General features: G+C 42.9%; 1 long non-coding RNA gene across 1 annotated transcript in view; it reads left to right on the forward strand.

The window, feature by feature from the left end:
- Positions 1 to 11,372: 11,372 nt before the first annotated feature.
- The window catches only part of LOC144579910 (uncharacterized), a 38,493-nt gene continuing 34,410 nt past the window's right edge, over positions 11,373 to 15,455 (forward strand). Inside the window, exon 1 of the long non-coding RNA XR_013528586.1 lies at positions 11,373 to 11,481. This is a non-coding gene — a long non-coding RNA (uncharacterized LOC144579910). The remainder of the gene's footprint in view (positions 11,482 to 15,455) is intronic.

Consider the following 15,455-nt stretch of genomic DNA (forward strand, 5'->3'; position numbering starts at 1 on the left):
AAGACCCAAACCAGGTCATTAAGATGCTGTGCCTCTCTCTGTTCTCCATTTTGGCTTCATTCTCAAAAGGGTCAATGCAATAGCAAAGGTGTCAATCAGAAGCTCCAAGCTTTCTTTTTTTTTTGAGACGGAGTCTCACGCTGTCACCCACGCTGGAGTACAATGGTGCAATCTCGGCTCACTGCAACCTCCACCTCCTGGATTCAAACGATTCTCCTGCCTCAGCCTCCTGAGTAGCTGGGATTACAGGCACATGCCACCACGCCCAGCTAATTTTCTGTATTTTTAGTAGAGATGGGGTTTCACTATGTTGGCCAGGCTGGTCTCAAACTCCTGACCTCAAAACTATAACACATATTTCAGCCTCTGCCTTGCTTTCTTGGATCTTCACTCTGGGAGAACTCACTCAAGCAGTCATGTGGAGTTCCTGTGGCAGGAAATTGAGGCCTCTTGCCAACAGCAACTTGTCAGCCATGTGAGCGAGCTGCCTTGGAAATGAGTCCCACAAATTTCCTGGAAGCATTGGGCTCTCCAGCATACCTACCTCTGTCTTCGCCCACCCCTAATCCCTGAATCCAGAAATGCAGGTGATGGGAGCAACAAGAACCACACAGCCCCTGATCAGGGTCAGCAGTAACCCAAAGGTTCCACAGTGGAGTGAATGATCAGAAGGAGAAGCAGTGTGCAAGTGCAGTGAGCCATGTGGAAGATGCTGCAGAGGACTCAGGGGAGAAAGATCTATTCCTGACCTCTGGGAGTTCAGTGTGGACATAGGGATCAAGCAAAAATGATGTCACTCACAGCAAGTTAGGCTTACAAGGTAGCTCAAAAGGAAAAGGATTATGGTACTGCTTCACCACCCTGGTTGTGATAAAAGCAGAAGACAGCCAAATGCCTTGGAAGATAGGGGAAGGACTCTGGATAACCTCCTACCTGCCCAGGTCATTGTGCTGGATGGGAGAGGAAGAGGGTTGCCTAAACCTGCCCAGTTGAAAAATTCCATCCCTTAACACATGCATAGTAATGGAAATAAATCAGTGTGGAGTGGCTCAGACTAAGGGTCCACATGCACACTGGAGGGTGGTGTGGAGCCACCAGGAATTTGCACCTTATGCAAGGGAGGAGACTGGTCTCTTCAGCTCGAGTGTGGGAGGCCTGGTATTCAATTGTGAGGGGGAAACCTGCTTGGAGAACTCCTCTTTCTGCTGAGTTTTCCTTTCCCTTAATAAATTCCACTCTCCTCACCCTTCAGTGTGTCTGCCTGCCTAATTTTTCCTGGTCGTGAGACAAGATCCCAGATTTAGCTGAACTAAGGAGCAAAAAAATCCTGCATCAGTTGTACATGGGACTCACCTGGAGAGCTTTAGCAACTACTCATGCTTGGGCCCCACACTCAGAGACTGACTTAATTGGCCTGGGCTGTGGCCTAAATTTTTTTTTAAGCTTTCCAGGTGATTTTAAAATGTGCAGCCAAGTTTGAGAGCCACTAAATTAGAGAGACTTTTCAGAAAGGAAAGGTATCAGTTCCAGAAAATCAAAGGCTTCCTAGAGGAACCAGTAGTTGTGATGGGCTATAAAGATTTCAAAAGCTAGGTAGGATGGGTAGGAGAAAGGAAGAACATGAGCAAGCTGTGACCACAGAGGTTTTCTCATGTTTGCTGGGACAATAAGGAGTATATGGGCTAAAAAGTAGCTGCAAAGTGAGGACAGCATCAGAATTTGGCTCAACCCTGGCTCAGTTATCCTTGGCTGTAGGTCTTCAAAGGGCACCCTTTTCCCGGTGAAATCTTGACCAGCAACCCCCTTCTGTCCCCCAACCTCACCCCATAGTCTGCACCAGCTAGAAATGAATAGATGATTGATTCAATTAGGATTTGCCAATTAAGTTGGTGGTTACTGCTGTCCTTAAAGACCTGCTGCTTTTCTTTATTAAGAGAGTAAGTCAGCCCTCCTGTTACCCATCATAATCAGAAACTTGTCTAGAGCAGCACTTCTCAATCTTTACTGAGTCTCTGAATGCCCTGAGGTTCCTGTTAAAATGCAGATTCAGAAAGCCTGGGTGGGACTGGAGGGTGTGCATTTGTAGCCAGCTCCCAGGTGATGCTGATCTGTGGCTCCCTGGACTATACTTCCAGTACCCCGAGGCCGGAGCAGTATTTATCAGGCTTGGAACTTGGTTAACTGTCAAGGGTCTACAGGCAATTTGGCAGTCTCAGAGAAAATGCAACAGAACTATTTCATTCAGTCATGCCATTCATTTGAAATGTGGTATTAACTGTGATTTTATATTTTAAGAGAAGGGAGTCTCACTCTGTCACCCAGGCTGGAATACAGTGGGGTGATCAGAGCTCACTGAAGCCCTGAACTCCTGGCAATCCTCCCACCTTAGCCTCCCTGTAGCTGGGATGACAGGTACACACCATTATGCCCAGCAACCTTGATTTTTTTGTAGAGATGGAGGAGGGGATCTTGCTATGTTACTCAGGCTGGTCTTGAACTCCTGGCCTCAAGCGATCCTCTTGCCTGACCCTACAAAGTGCTGGGATTACCTTGCCCAGCCAGTCCTTCTATGTTTAAAGTTTGTCCATGTATTATCAGGATGTTGTTGGTTAGTTTGTCCCAGCTACTCTTTCAGTTAACAGGGCACAGCTCATCTTGATCAATGTACTTTCACCTTATTTTGGTATCATTATTTACATTTGTCAAATATGCATTTTGGTTGTTAGTACTGACCATAATAAAAATGGGTCCATGACTCAAATGTAGTTCACTGGGGCATAAAAGTAAAGATGGCAATAGTAGCGTAAATATTACAATTCAGAATGTTAGACGTGTATAGGAAGCAAGACTCCAGTGAGAGCACAGGCTGTGATTCTGGTGACCAGGCAGGAGAATGCACAAGGATGCGAACTGCATGTAAGTAACCCCAAAGGTATCTGGAACTCCACAGTTGTCAGCACACCCTCTCCCCTACAGGACATCCTTTTGTTATGAAACTTGCCAGAAGTGGGCATGAAGTTAGTAAAGCTTTCCCTTTATCTTTAGAACACAGAGGGAATCTTCTCTTACCTACTGTGGTAAGACTCGAATTTTTCTAGAGCAAGTACAAAATGATACTGTGTCCCCACCGAAATCTCATGTCGAATTGTATTATAATCCTCAGTGTTGGAAGCTGGACCTGGTGGGAGGTGACTGGATCGTGGAGGCAGATTCCCCTCTTTGGTGCTGTTCTCATGATAGAGTTCTCATGAGATCTGGCTGTCTAAAAGCATGTGACACCTGTCCCCTTTCTCTTTCTCCCTCCTACTCTTGTCATGTAAGAAATGCCTGCTTCTCCTTTGCCTTCCGCCATGATTGAAAGTTTTCTGAAAGCAGACCTGACAGATTCACAGCCAAATTTTACCAGAGGTACAAAGAGGAGTTGGTACTATTTCTTCTGAAAGTATTCCAAACAATATAAAAAGAGGGAATCCTCCCCGACTCGTTTTATGAGGCCAGCATCATCCTGATACCAAAACCTGGCAGAGACACAACAACAAAAGAAAATTTCAGGCCAATATCCCTGACAAACAATGATGCAAAAATCCTCAATAAAATACTGGCAACTGAATCCAGCAGCACATCAAAAAGCTTATCCACCATGATCAAGTTTGCTTCATCCCTGGGATGCAAGGCTCATTCAACATACACAAATCAATAAACATAATCCATCACATAAACAGAACCAATGACAAAAACCACATGATTATCTCAATAGATGCAGAAAAGGCCTTTGATAAAATTAAACACCCTTTCATGCTAAAAACCCTCAAGAAACTAGATATTTCTGGAATATATCTCAAAATAAGAGCTATTTATGACAAACCCACAGCCAATATCATGCTGAATGGGCAAAAGCTGGAAGCATTCCCTTTGAAATCTGGCACTAGACAAGGATGCCCTCTCTCACCCCTCCTATTCAAAATAGTATTGGAAGTTCTTGCCAGGGAAATCAGGCAAGAGAAAGAAATAAGGGGTATTTAAACAGGAAGAAAGGAAGTCAAACTGTCTGTTTACAGGTGACATTGATTATATATTTAGAAAATCCCATCACATCAGTCCACAATCTCCTTAAAGTGATAAGCAACTTCAGCAAAGTCTCAGGATACCAAATCAATGTGCAAAAATTGCAAGGATTCCTATACACCAATAATAGAGAGCCAAATCATGAGTGAACTTCCATTCACAACTGCTACAAAGAGAATAAAATACCTAGGAATACAACTTATAAGGGATGTGAAGGACCTCTTCAGGAAAAACTACAAACCACTGCTCAAGGAAATAAGAGTGAACACAAACAAACAAAAAAAATTCCATGCTCATGGATAGAAAGAATCAATATCATGAAAATGGCCATACTGCCCAAAGTAATTTATAGATTCAATGCTATCCCCATCAAGCTCCCATTGACTTTCTTTACAGAATTAGAAAAAAACTACTTTAAATTTCATATGGAACCAAAGAAAGCCCTATAGCCAAGGCAATCCTAAGCAAAAAGGAAGTTGGCATCATGCTACCTGACTTAAAACTATACTACAAGTCTACAGTAACCAAAACAGTATGGTACTGGTATCAAAACAGATATATAGACCAATGGAACAGAACAGAGACCTCAGAAATAACACCACATATCTACAACCATCTGATCTTTGACAAACCTGACAAAAACCAGCAATGGGGAAAGGATTTCCAACTTTATAAACAGTGTTGAAAAAGCTGACTGGCCATATGCAGGAAACTGTAACTGAACCCCTTCTTTATACCTTTTGAAAAAATTAACTCAAGGTGGATTAAAGACTTAAATGTAAGGCCTAAAACCATAAAAACTCTAGAAGAAAACCTAGGCAATACCATTCAGGACATAGGCATGGGCAAGGACTTCATAACTAAAATAGCAAAAGCAATTGCAACAAAAGCCAAAATTGACAAATGGGATCTAATTAAACTAAAGAGCTTCTGTACAGCAAAAGAAACTATCATCAGAGTGAACAGACAACCTGCAGAATGAGAGAAAATTTTACCAAACTATCCATCTGACAAAGGGCTAATATCCAGGATCTACAAAGAAGTTATATTTGCAAGAGAAAAACCACCCCATCAAAAAGTTGGCAAAGGATATGAACAGACACTTCTCAAAAGAAGACATGTATGCAGCCAACAAACATGAAAAAAACCTCTTTATCGCTGGTCATTAGAGAAATGCAAATCAAAACCACAATGAGATACCATCTCATGCCAATTAGAATGGCAGTCATTTAAAAAGTCAGGAAACAGCAGATGCTGGAGAGGATGTGAAGAAATAGGAACACTTTTACACTGTTGGTGGGAGTGTAAATTAGTTCAACTATTATGGAAGACAGTGTGGCAATTCCTTAAGGATCTAGAACCAGAAATGCCATTTGACCCAGCAATCCCATTACTGGGTATATAACCAGAGGATTATAAATCATTTTACTATAGAGATTCATGCACATGTATGTTTACTGCAGGACTGTTCACAATAGCAAAGACTTGGAACCAACCCAAATGCCCATTAATAATAGACTGGATAAAGAAAATGTGGCACATATAAACCATGGAATACTATGCAGCCATAAAAAACGGATGAGTTCAACTCCTTTACAGGGACACAGATGAAGCTGGAAACCACCATTCTCAGCAAACTGACACAAGAATAGAAAACCACACACTGCATGTTCTTTCTCATAACTGGGAGTTGAACAAGAAGAACACATGAGGAGGTGACCATCACCCACCAGTGTCTGTCGTGGGGATGGGAGGCTTGGGGAGGGATAGCGTTAGGAGAAATACCTAATGTAGATGATGGGTTGATGGATGCAGCAAACCATCATAGCACATGTATACCTATGTAACAAACCTGAACTCCCAGAACTTAACATATAATTAAAAAAAGAAAGTTTCCTGAGGCCTCCTCAGAAGCCATCTTACCTCCTGTAAAGCCTGTAAAACCTAGGCAATACCAGAACTAGGAGCCAATTAAATCTCTTTATAAATTACCCAATCTCAGATATTCTTTATAGCAGTGCCAGGATGAACTAACATACTTTCCAATATAAATTGACAAATTTGGCCCAAAGTTGAAGAGCCCTAAGCCATAAGAACATTATTCAAAGTTGTATAACAGCAAAAATGGGCCAAGCTAGAATTTTGCCAAAAAGTCTGTTGAACCAGTTTAATTTTAAAGATTATGCTTAGATGGGGGAGACAAAGGTGAACTCCAGGACACAATTTTCAAGCTGAAAAACCTTTTTGATCATGTGTGTTTGCAAGTCAGTATTTCACTTTTCAGTTGAACAAAACCACCAATGAGCATAAATCAGCTCTTAGCTTATGTGAGATAAATAAATGGAGTAAAAATGCACAATAACATTTTGTTCTTTGTTATTGAAAGCCCTTGTGTATTAGTTCATTTTTATGCTGTTGATAAAGACATACCCAAGACTGGGAAGAAAAAGAGGTTTAATTGGACTTACAGTTCCACATGGCTGGGGAGGCCTCAGAATCATGACAGAGGTGAAAGTCATTTCTTACATGGTAGCAGCAAGAGAGAATGAGGAAGAAGCAAAAGCAGAAACCCCTGATAAGCCCATCAGATCTCCTAAGACTTATTCATTATCACAAAATAGCATGGGAAAGGCCAACCCCCATGATTCAATTCCTCCCCTGGTTCCCTCCCACAACACATGGGACTCATGGGAGATACAATTCAAGTTGAGATTTGGGTGGGGACACAGCCAAACCATATCATCTTGCTACAGAAAAGGCTTTCCATTTTGAAGATGATTGTTCTGTGCTGGTGAGACAGACCAGGAAAGACATATTGGGATTATCCTGACAAAATACTATTAGAGTGGCCAGGAAGGTCTTTGCTGGGCAAATGAAAATGTGTTTCCACACCCTGCTTTAGTCAGAGAGAACCTCAGTGGTCACCAATATTTGTTGACTAAATAAAGATCAAGAGGTCTATTTAATAACTGCCTACAATATGCCAGGCACTATTCCTACCACATAAAGCTTACATTCTAGAAGAAGACAACAGACTTTAACAATGATGTTGGTAAGTGATATGGTTTGACTCTGTGTCCCCATCCAAATCTCATCTCAAATTGTGATTCCCATGTGCTGAGGGAAGGCCCTGGTGGGAGGTGACTGAATCCTGGGGGCAGTTTTCCCCATGCTGGTTTCATGATAATGAGTTCTCAGGAGATCTGATGGTTTAAAAGTGTAGGGGGGGGCTTGCCCCACCCCCTGTCATTCTTGCCACCATGGCAAAACATGCTTGCTTCACCTTCCCCTTCCTCCATGATTGTAAGTTTCCTGCAGCCCCCAGTCATGCAGCGTAAGAAAATACATGGTGGGAAGTAGTGTGGAGACTGGAATTTGAAATAGACAATCAATTTAGATCTCTATGAGAAGATGCCATTTGAGCAAAGACTTGACAAAGATGAGAGAGTGAACCATGGAGATGTGTCTGGATTTGTCTGGAATATTCAAGGGCAGCAAGGAACAGTATGGCCAGAGCAGAGTGTGCAGTGGGGAGAGCTGTAGAGGATGAGGTCGGAGTGGAAGGCAGTAAGGGGAAGGGACAGTTCTGGTAGGTTCTGGTCAAGTCCTTGCTTTCATTCATAGTGAAATGAGAACCAATTTCAGCCAATCACAGGGGCAATAGGTAACTGACAAAATATGACTAAAAGGATCACTCTGGCTGCTGCATGAAAATAGACACCAGAGTTAGTGATAGAAATAAGGTATCTGTGTCAGCTATGTAATAATTACAAAATCTCAGCAACACGAACAGTAAGAATTTATTTAGCTCCTGTGTCTGTGTGTCACTTGGAGTTCTGTGATCTAGGCTGGGTCCCCTGAGGCCATCTCTCTGGGGATGAGATCTCCCTGCTCTACCTCCCAGCCTCCTTGAGACCAGAAGGCTACAAGTGGAATTTTCTTTTCAGGAGAATCATTGGCTTGTAGATGTCACCTTAAGCCATGATCTTGATTTAACATTAAAGTTGCTTATCACATAAAATCGTGGACCCTGAGTGTAGAGTTTTTCAGCATGCCATGTGAAGAATAGACAGTAGATCTTCCAGGCATTGACTCACTAAAATAAATGTCCAGGGGGAAAGGGCTCACAGTTTAAGTGGGTGATAAGATATAACTTTTTACTTCATGACACTGGATGCCAAGAGATCAATTTTTTAAAGCTAATTATTTCGACTGGTTTCTCGCATTACATACAACAGTTTTCATTTGGTGTCCTGAACCTATCTCTTCAAGAGCTGAGATACCATATTTTTAACATTGGGGATAAGACATCTGAAGTTTTAAAAAAACAAATTGCAGACAACTCCATTCCTGAAAGTGGCTATTCTCCAAAACTATTTTCTTGTCTTCTGAGAGAGAAACAAATGGTTTATTAATGAGCATATTTCAAAGCCACATCTAAACATTATGATAGAACTGGAAGAAAAGTTCTTAATACAGCCAAAGAATAAATCAGGAATCCATTCAGCATCATCTTCCTTGTTGAAACATCCAGATTTCTACAGTAGGATACTCAGGGCTGGTGGGCACCAAGACTACCGACAGCAAGTCCTCTGGAATCTGGAGGTCATGCACTTTTCAGATACTCAGAACAATCTGACAGAGCCACCCTCCATGTCCTTTCAAAGATGTATTACAACTTAAGATTTTCAAATTTAGAAGAACTACAAACTAGGAATAGCAATGGACCAGAGAGAAAAACTCATCCGTGGCTCTCACATTCCACCAAACAGTGAAAGATCACCAACCATATCATGTTTCTTACTGGGACAATACTATTATGGCTTGCATTTTAAATGCAGTTTCAAGTTTACTATGAGGAAGTAGTGAATTCTTTTTTCTTTGGTAACAGTGGTCTACAAGCATACCAAATTCCTGGTAGGTAGCTCCTATAGTGTTAACATTGAGAAACACATGCCAAGAAGCTGCTAGCAAATCCAATTCCTTCTCTCACCTACCACAAGTTATGTTATGCTAAGTATCTTTGACAGATGGCCTAGGAAGTAGTATAGGCAGCTTTCCACTTGAAGGTAAAAAAAATATACTCCTAATAATTTTCAGTCCACAACACTCAGCTGTGCCAATAAGCCAAGCCAGTTATAAGATGAAACAAGTACAGCCATAAAAACAATGACCCTTCCAAAATAAAAAGGAAAAAATATACACACAACTCCACTTAGCAGCTCAATTAAGATGACCTCTCGTCATCACACTTGTTACAATGACAGCTCCTCCCTCTAACACCAGCTAGACTTGGCTTTCTCTGGTGGCCTGGAAATGACAGGGGAATTATTAGCTCTTTCTCTCCAGGCATCAGCATTCCACAAGCACGTATGGTGGCTTTAACCTCAAAAGAGTTCCTGCTCTACGGGGTAAACTTTCCTCCATGGTATGTAATTAGTCTATTGACGCATGTCCCATGCAGGGCTGATCTTCTGGAGGGCAGCATTAGCAGGTCAAGTTCAAGTGCCGAAGGCAGGTAGCACAGCTGCATAAGATTGCAGAAAGCTCTCTGTGGGGAGAGGCATAGGCCTGAATGTCTCTGAGCAAATATTGATTCCTGGGAGACAGGACAACAGTTTAAACCATATGTCACCAAGGTGTGCCTGCAAGCATGTACACACACACACACACACACACACAGGAGGGGTGTGTGCCAGCCTAACTGTTCCTCCTCTGGGACACAGATGGCTCCTCTGCCACCATTCACAGGAATTCTGAACCAGGTAAGGGAGGGTTGGTCATGAGCAGAGGTAATAAGGAGCAAAAAGGGAGACCAGAAGCTGTTATACATGGACAGCCCCTGCATGACATTTGGCAAAAAGAAAATTATTGCTTCAACATCATTTTCCATTAAACACAATTAAAAGAAGGAAATCACAACCAAACATAGCTGAAACAGCAACTGATTGGAGTAAGGAATGTGGGACTGAAGTTAAACAGAGCTGAGTTAGTGCGATCACAGGGAAGACAGACGCTGGCACTCACTGTCAATGGAGTTGTACCAGAGCGTTCAGATTGTTTTTCTCATTTAGGCTTGTAAGAAACGTGAGGACTTTGCACTACTGCAGAACAAAGAGAATCACAATTTGAGTTTCTCCAGTTTTGAAGCTGAGTTTATTTGATTCCGAAACTATCTAATTTCAACGCTTAGAATCCCTCCTCATTCAGGAATTTGGGGAAAATATGAAACCATGTTTTCTCTCCACCCCGCCCCGTTTTTGCTAGGCTGATGGGTGGGTTTGCCGTGAGGAGAGTAGGCATCCCCCCCAATGGGGACCGTCACCACACGTGTGCATAAAACATGACAGTGACTGTGGTACCCAGAAGACACTCAAATGAATTTTCCCTGAGACACCACCAGCAACACCCATGCATAATGCATGAGTTCAGCCATCTGTGGAAATAAACCAAATGATTGTAAATGCGTGACTGAAAATATTGGGAATGTTGAAGACTCCAATCAAGGGGGCCAGTGTGTAATTTCAGAGAAACAAAACTCAAATGTGATTGTAATTTAGCAAAATAAATCTGAATCAATTGCATTGTACCCAGTCTAAGAACAGACTCTGGAACACAAGGGGGAGTAGGTGGCGTGGAGCACAGACAAGGGATCCCACAACGCCCACGGTCGACAGGGCCTGTCCAGCTCCATAACATCAGGGACGTCCATTCTGCCACGGTGCCAGACTGAGCCCTCTGGCCACTTAGAGTCCACCGCATACGAGGAGGGGGAACCCATGGCTGTTCTGGAACTCCCACCCCTGCAGCAACCAGAGCAGCTCTCCCTTGATAACTCCCACATACTGGTCTTCACTGAACATTTCAGTTTTTTAAAAAGGAGTGCCTCCATCTGAAAACAGCTGACCTGAGTTAAATACCTCCAAGACTCTCTTTTATATTATTAATACTTCCCTTTGCCCTGACGTCACGGCTACTAAGCAACCTTCCAGTAATTCTTCTTCCCCTACTAAAGGGAAGACAGCTCCCAAAAGGCTACTCATGTTAGTCACTCGCATTAAATACATCCAATTGCAGACATAAAACGCAGTATCAGCAGTCTCTTCTGAGATTAGTTGGTTCCAATACCCAAGCGCATTCCAAGTCAAGTCACCCTCCTGTCTGGCTGAGGCCAGCCCTCTGATGAATTCATCCGCAAGATACTCAGAAACTCACCGGCTGTCCTTCCGCTATCTTCACATTCCAACATGTAATGGTGAACTAAACGGTTAACGTTGAATTCGTCAACTGCCGAGAACCCTTCTATCACAGTAAAACCCAGTGAACGCGCAAGCGGACAGTATTCACCTGCACTTGCTGTGGTTGGGGGAATGGTGACTAGCACAACTCAAACAGCCGAAGGAGAGCAAAGGTCTTGTAAGTAAAGGGGAGGATTTTTGAGGATTCACGCAAACCAAAAGTTGTTATTTCCCTCCTTAGAGCCAGAGGGAAGCATGAGGCCCATCCACATGGAACAAGAGAAGTCATTGTATGTCTTCACAAATGTGTAATTAAAACACCCGTGCAGCAGGGGGTTGCAGAAGGCATTTGCTGAAGGAAAAAAATTCCTCCAGCACCTAAGCTTTGGCCAAAAGCATTGTTTAGTTTCCTATGGCTACTGTAACAACTTACTACAAGGGAATAAACTTGTGCTGTGTGTGGAAACACAAGTTTATTCCCTTACAGTGCTAGGAGTCAGAAGTACAAAATCGGTCTCACTAACCTAAAAGTCAAGCTGGTTCCTTCCGGAGGATCTGAGAGAAGAGTGTTTTCTTGCCTTTATCTGCTCCTGGAGGCTAGCTGCATTCCTTGGCTCAGAACCTTCCCTTCGCATCTCTCCAATCTCCGTCAGCACGTTTCCTACTACTAACTGTGATCACCTGATCCCTGCTCTATAAGGACCCTGTGGCTCCATTGGGTCCACCTGATGCTCCAGCCTCATCTTCCCATCTCAATAGCCTGAATTACACCTGCAAAGTGGCTTTCAGTGTGTAAGGTAACATATTCACAGGCTCCAGGGATTTAGACGTAGCTGTCTTTACGAGCCAGTATTCAGCCCACCACAAGTGTCATAGCCATGGGTGGGAACAGGAGTAAATCTCAGACTGAAATACAATTAATAATCCTTGAAGGCTGAGCTCTGGGTGGTTGCATTCTCAAAGACAGAAGTCTTTGTAAATTTAGATGCCAACTCTGCCTCAAGAAGAAGTTACACGTGTGAAGTGGGCTGGGCTGGGTTACTGTGGCACCGGGGTCACCACAGGACATTCACATAAACCCACACAATGCCCAGGACTGGCACAATATAAGGAGAGAATACTAATAGGGCCCAACAGATAAATCCCAATCCCAGCCAACTTGACATTTTAATGAGTAATTGACACCAGATTCTCAAGTATAAAGAGCACCTAGCATATTTAGGATCTGTGTGTGTGGTTTTTTTTTGAGACAGAGTCTCACTCTGTCACCAGGCTAGAGTGCAGTGGCACAATCTCGGCTCACTGCAATCTCTGACTCCCTGGTTCAAGTGATTCCCCTGCCTCAGCCTCTCAAGTAGCTGGGATTATAGGCAAGCACCACCATGCCTGGCTAATTTTTTGTATTTTTAGTAGAGATGGGGTTTCACCATGTTAGCCAGGATAATCTCAATCTCCTGACCTCATGATCCGCCTGCCTTAGCCTCTCAAAGTGCTGGGATTACAGGCATGAGCCACCACATTTGCCCTGTGTGGCTTTATTTTACAATATATAAACTGGAATGAAAGCTGTGTTCTACAAGGTCTTCTTAATTATTTCTTCTTGTTTTTCAGAGTCGTGGGTAGAAAATTCCTTTAGATCTTGTTAAGCAAGTAACCTGACCAAAGGTCCTAACTAAAGCTGGTTGTCACCATAGCAAGGTCTGAGGTGGTACTGAGGGTCACCACCATACGAGACAGTCCTGTTGACTGTGCCTCCCGTTCCAAGGTCAGGCATGCTGAGAGGCCCTCATTAGTCTGAATATCTCTCCAGCCACACCTGTCACAAGACTAAGTCAAAATCTGTTTCCTATTAGGCTTGATATGAAACATATCTATTAAAATATATCTATATATTACAGATTATTCTGACTGTAATGGATAAAGTAGAACTATAAATAAGTTGGAGCACAGCATTGGGTGAATAGTAGCTATTGTTATTGATATGATTGATATGTTTTTCTGATATGTGAAACTGGGATAATGATATACACAAGATTGTTGTAAGAACTGAGTGAGGTAACTTATGTTAAGCACCTGATGCAGTATCTGACACCTGGAAGATGCTCAGTAAAGATTCATTCCCAATCCCCTTTCCCAGCACTCCTCACAATCACTCTATTGAGGTAACTAAAAACAGAACCATCGGCTCCAGGAAACTGCTGTCAAAATCCACCTTTCACCTGAGACAACCCTCCACCCCACCCTATTCCTCTCCTGGCAGCTCAGAGGCACAGACTCATTTTTCAGATTATCTCAAGGTGTACCCCTGCCCTTAGCCTGTCCCTAAGGAGACAAGGAAAACTGGTTCCAATGGGACAGGACACTAAGGTGTGCAAGCAAGTATCTACTAGGGGCCTCTTATTGAAAGATCCTATGAGTGACAGAAACTCAGCTTTAACAAGCTTAACAAGAAAAACGTGAGGTATTTGTTGACTCATAAAACAGAAAAATCTGGTAAGCATATTTGATAAATACCACTGGTATTTAAAAGATGTCAGGAATTGTGTCTTGCTCCATCTCTTGAATTTGCTTTCCTCTGTTGTCTTTCTCTTTGTCAAGAAGCTATCCTCCATCAGGGTGGTCCCTGATCACCAGCTTAACATAGAGGGAGCCTCTTTCTCAATAGCTCCAACAAAATCCCTGGGCCAAAATTCTCTGAATATTTTGGGCCATATCCATCCCTAGATCAGTCACTTAGCAAAGGATTGTAGTATGCTTTGGCCAGGCCAAGGAACATGCCCACCCTTGGAGCTCAGATACACATGCTGAAGGGGAGAGGAGGTAGTTATCAGCTCCCACCTGAATTCCATGGATTGAGAGCTGGGGGATGAGGAGTCTGCCGAAACAACAGTGCTAGAATGAAAAGAAGTAGAAACAGATGCTGAGAAGCAAAATCTTCCAGAAGACCTAAGATATAGGGGGCCTGGGTCAGTTTGGCCACATGAGGTTTCCAGGCCAATGTAGGCCCTGGAGGTGGGAGGAGAGACATGTCATTTCTAAGCAGCTCTTCAGGTTACAGTTCTTGCTTTGTCTGCCTGTCGTTAAGTGGATTACCACAACCCATCAGCCTTTCAAAACAGTTCCTGCAATGTCCATGGTTCATTTGAAAAAGAACAAAGTGCTATAAAGAGCACTTTAGAAGAGCTTACATTCTCAGAGTCTGAATCAAGGTCTGGGGTTAAACCAGACAAACGGCCACTTGACCTTGCTGCTCTGCCATGGACAAGCAGGGGTGAAGGGAAGGATATCAGCTGAGACAGGTGGTCAGGAGGAGGTCAGAGAGCTGATAACCCCTGTGCTTGAGTCATCTTGTTTCTCAAAGGATGCTCTGGAAATGGGTAATATAAACAAGAAAATAATTTAAAAAATCAGTTTGTTGGTCAGATTATTGTGTGGGTCCCCATCAACCTTGACTGCATTGAAAATGACCATTTGTCCCTGACTCAAGGCATCCCATCTCCTAATCAGCCCTTAATCCCCAGCAGTTCTCCAGTTCCTTCCATGGTTACTGAATCCCCTTCTTTTGAACAACCAAGGGCCTCAGGAAACACTAAATAAATTATAACCAATAGTTCCTTTTATCTACTGCTTTATTTCAAGGACTTCTGACAGGTTCAAGAAGCATAATTTTACTCACTCCCGAGGCATGCCAGCTTGTTCTGTTCAAATTCCACCCAACCCCTTGCTTTAGAAGACTTTTGAGTGATTCCGTTTGCGTCGTCTGTCTCCTTACAAAGGAGTTATATCATCAGTCTGTAATTCCCAAGGATAAGCCAAGGATTCTGCTTTGGCATTCGCAGTGTGAAATAAATGTGGCTTAAATTAAAAACAGAGCAAAGTTCTGACCTGTTTGGCCATGGCACTACACAGCCTGATTTTCAGGATGAAGTGGTTTTGCACCAAATTGGCAAGATAGCCAAGAATATGCTTTACCCTGGCCACAGATAAAAATCATTCAAGGAAGTTTTCTAAAATAACCATGCCTGAGCTTTGCCCCAAACCAATTAAACACACATCTTTGGATTTTGGGCCTATGTTCTGGAATTTTCTTTCAAGTGTTCAGAGGGTTTGAGAACTACTGGGAGAAGATGGGGATGTCAGGACATTGGGTCC

Source organism: Callithrix jacchus, chromosome 17 (genome assembly GCF_049354715.1).
Source record: "Callithrix jacchus isolate 240 chromosome 17, calJac240_pri, whole genome shotgun sequence".
In the NCBI taxonomy this organism is placed as follows: Eukaryota; Metazoa; Chordata; class Mammalia; order Primates; family Cebidae; genus Callithrix; species Callithrix jacchus.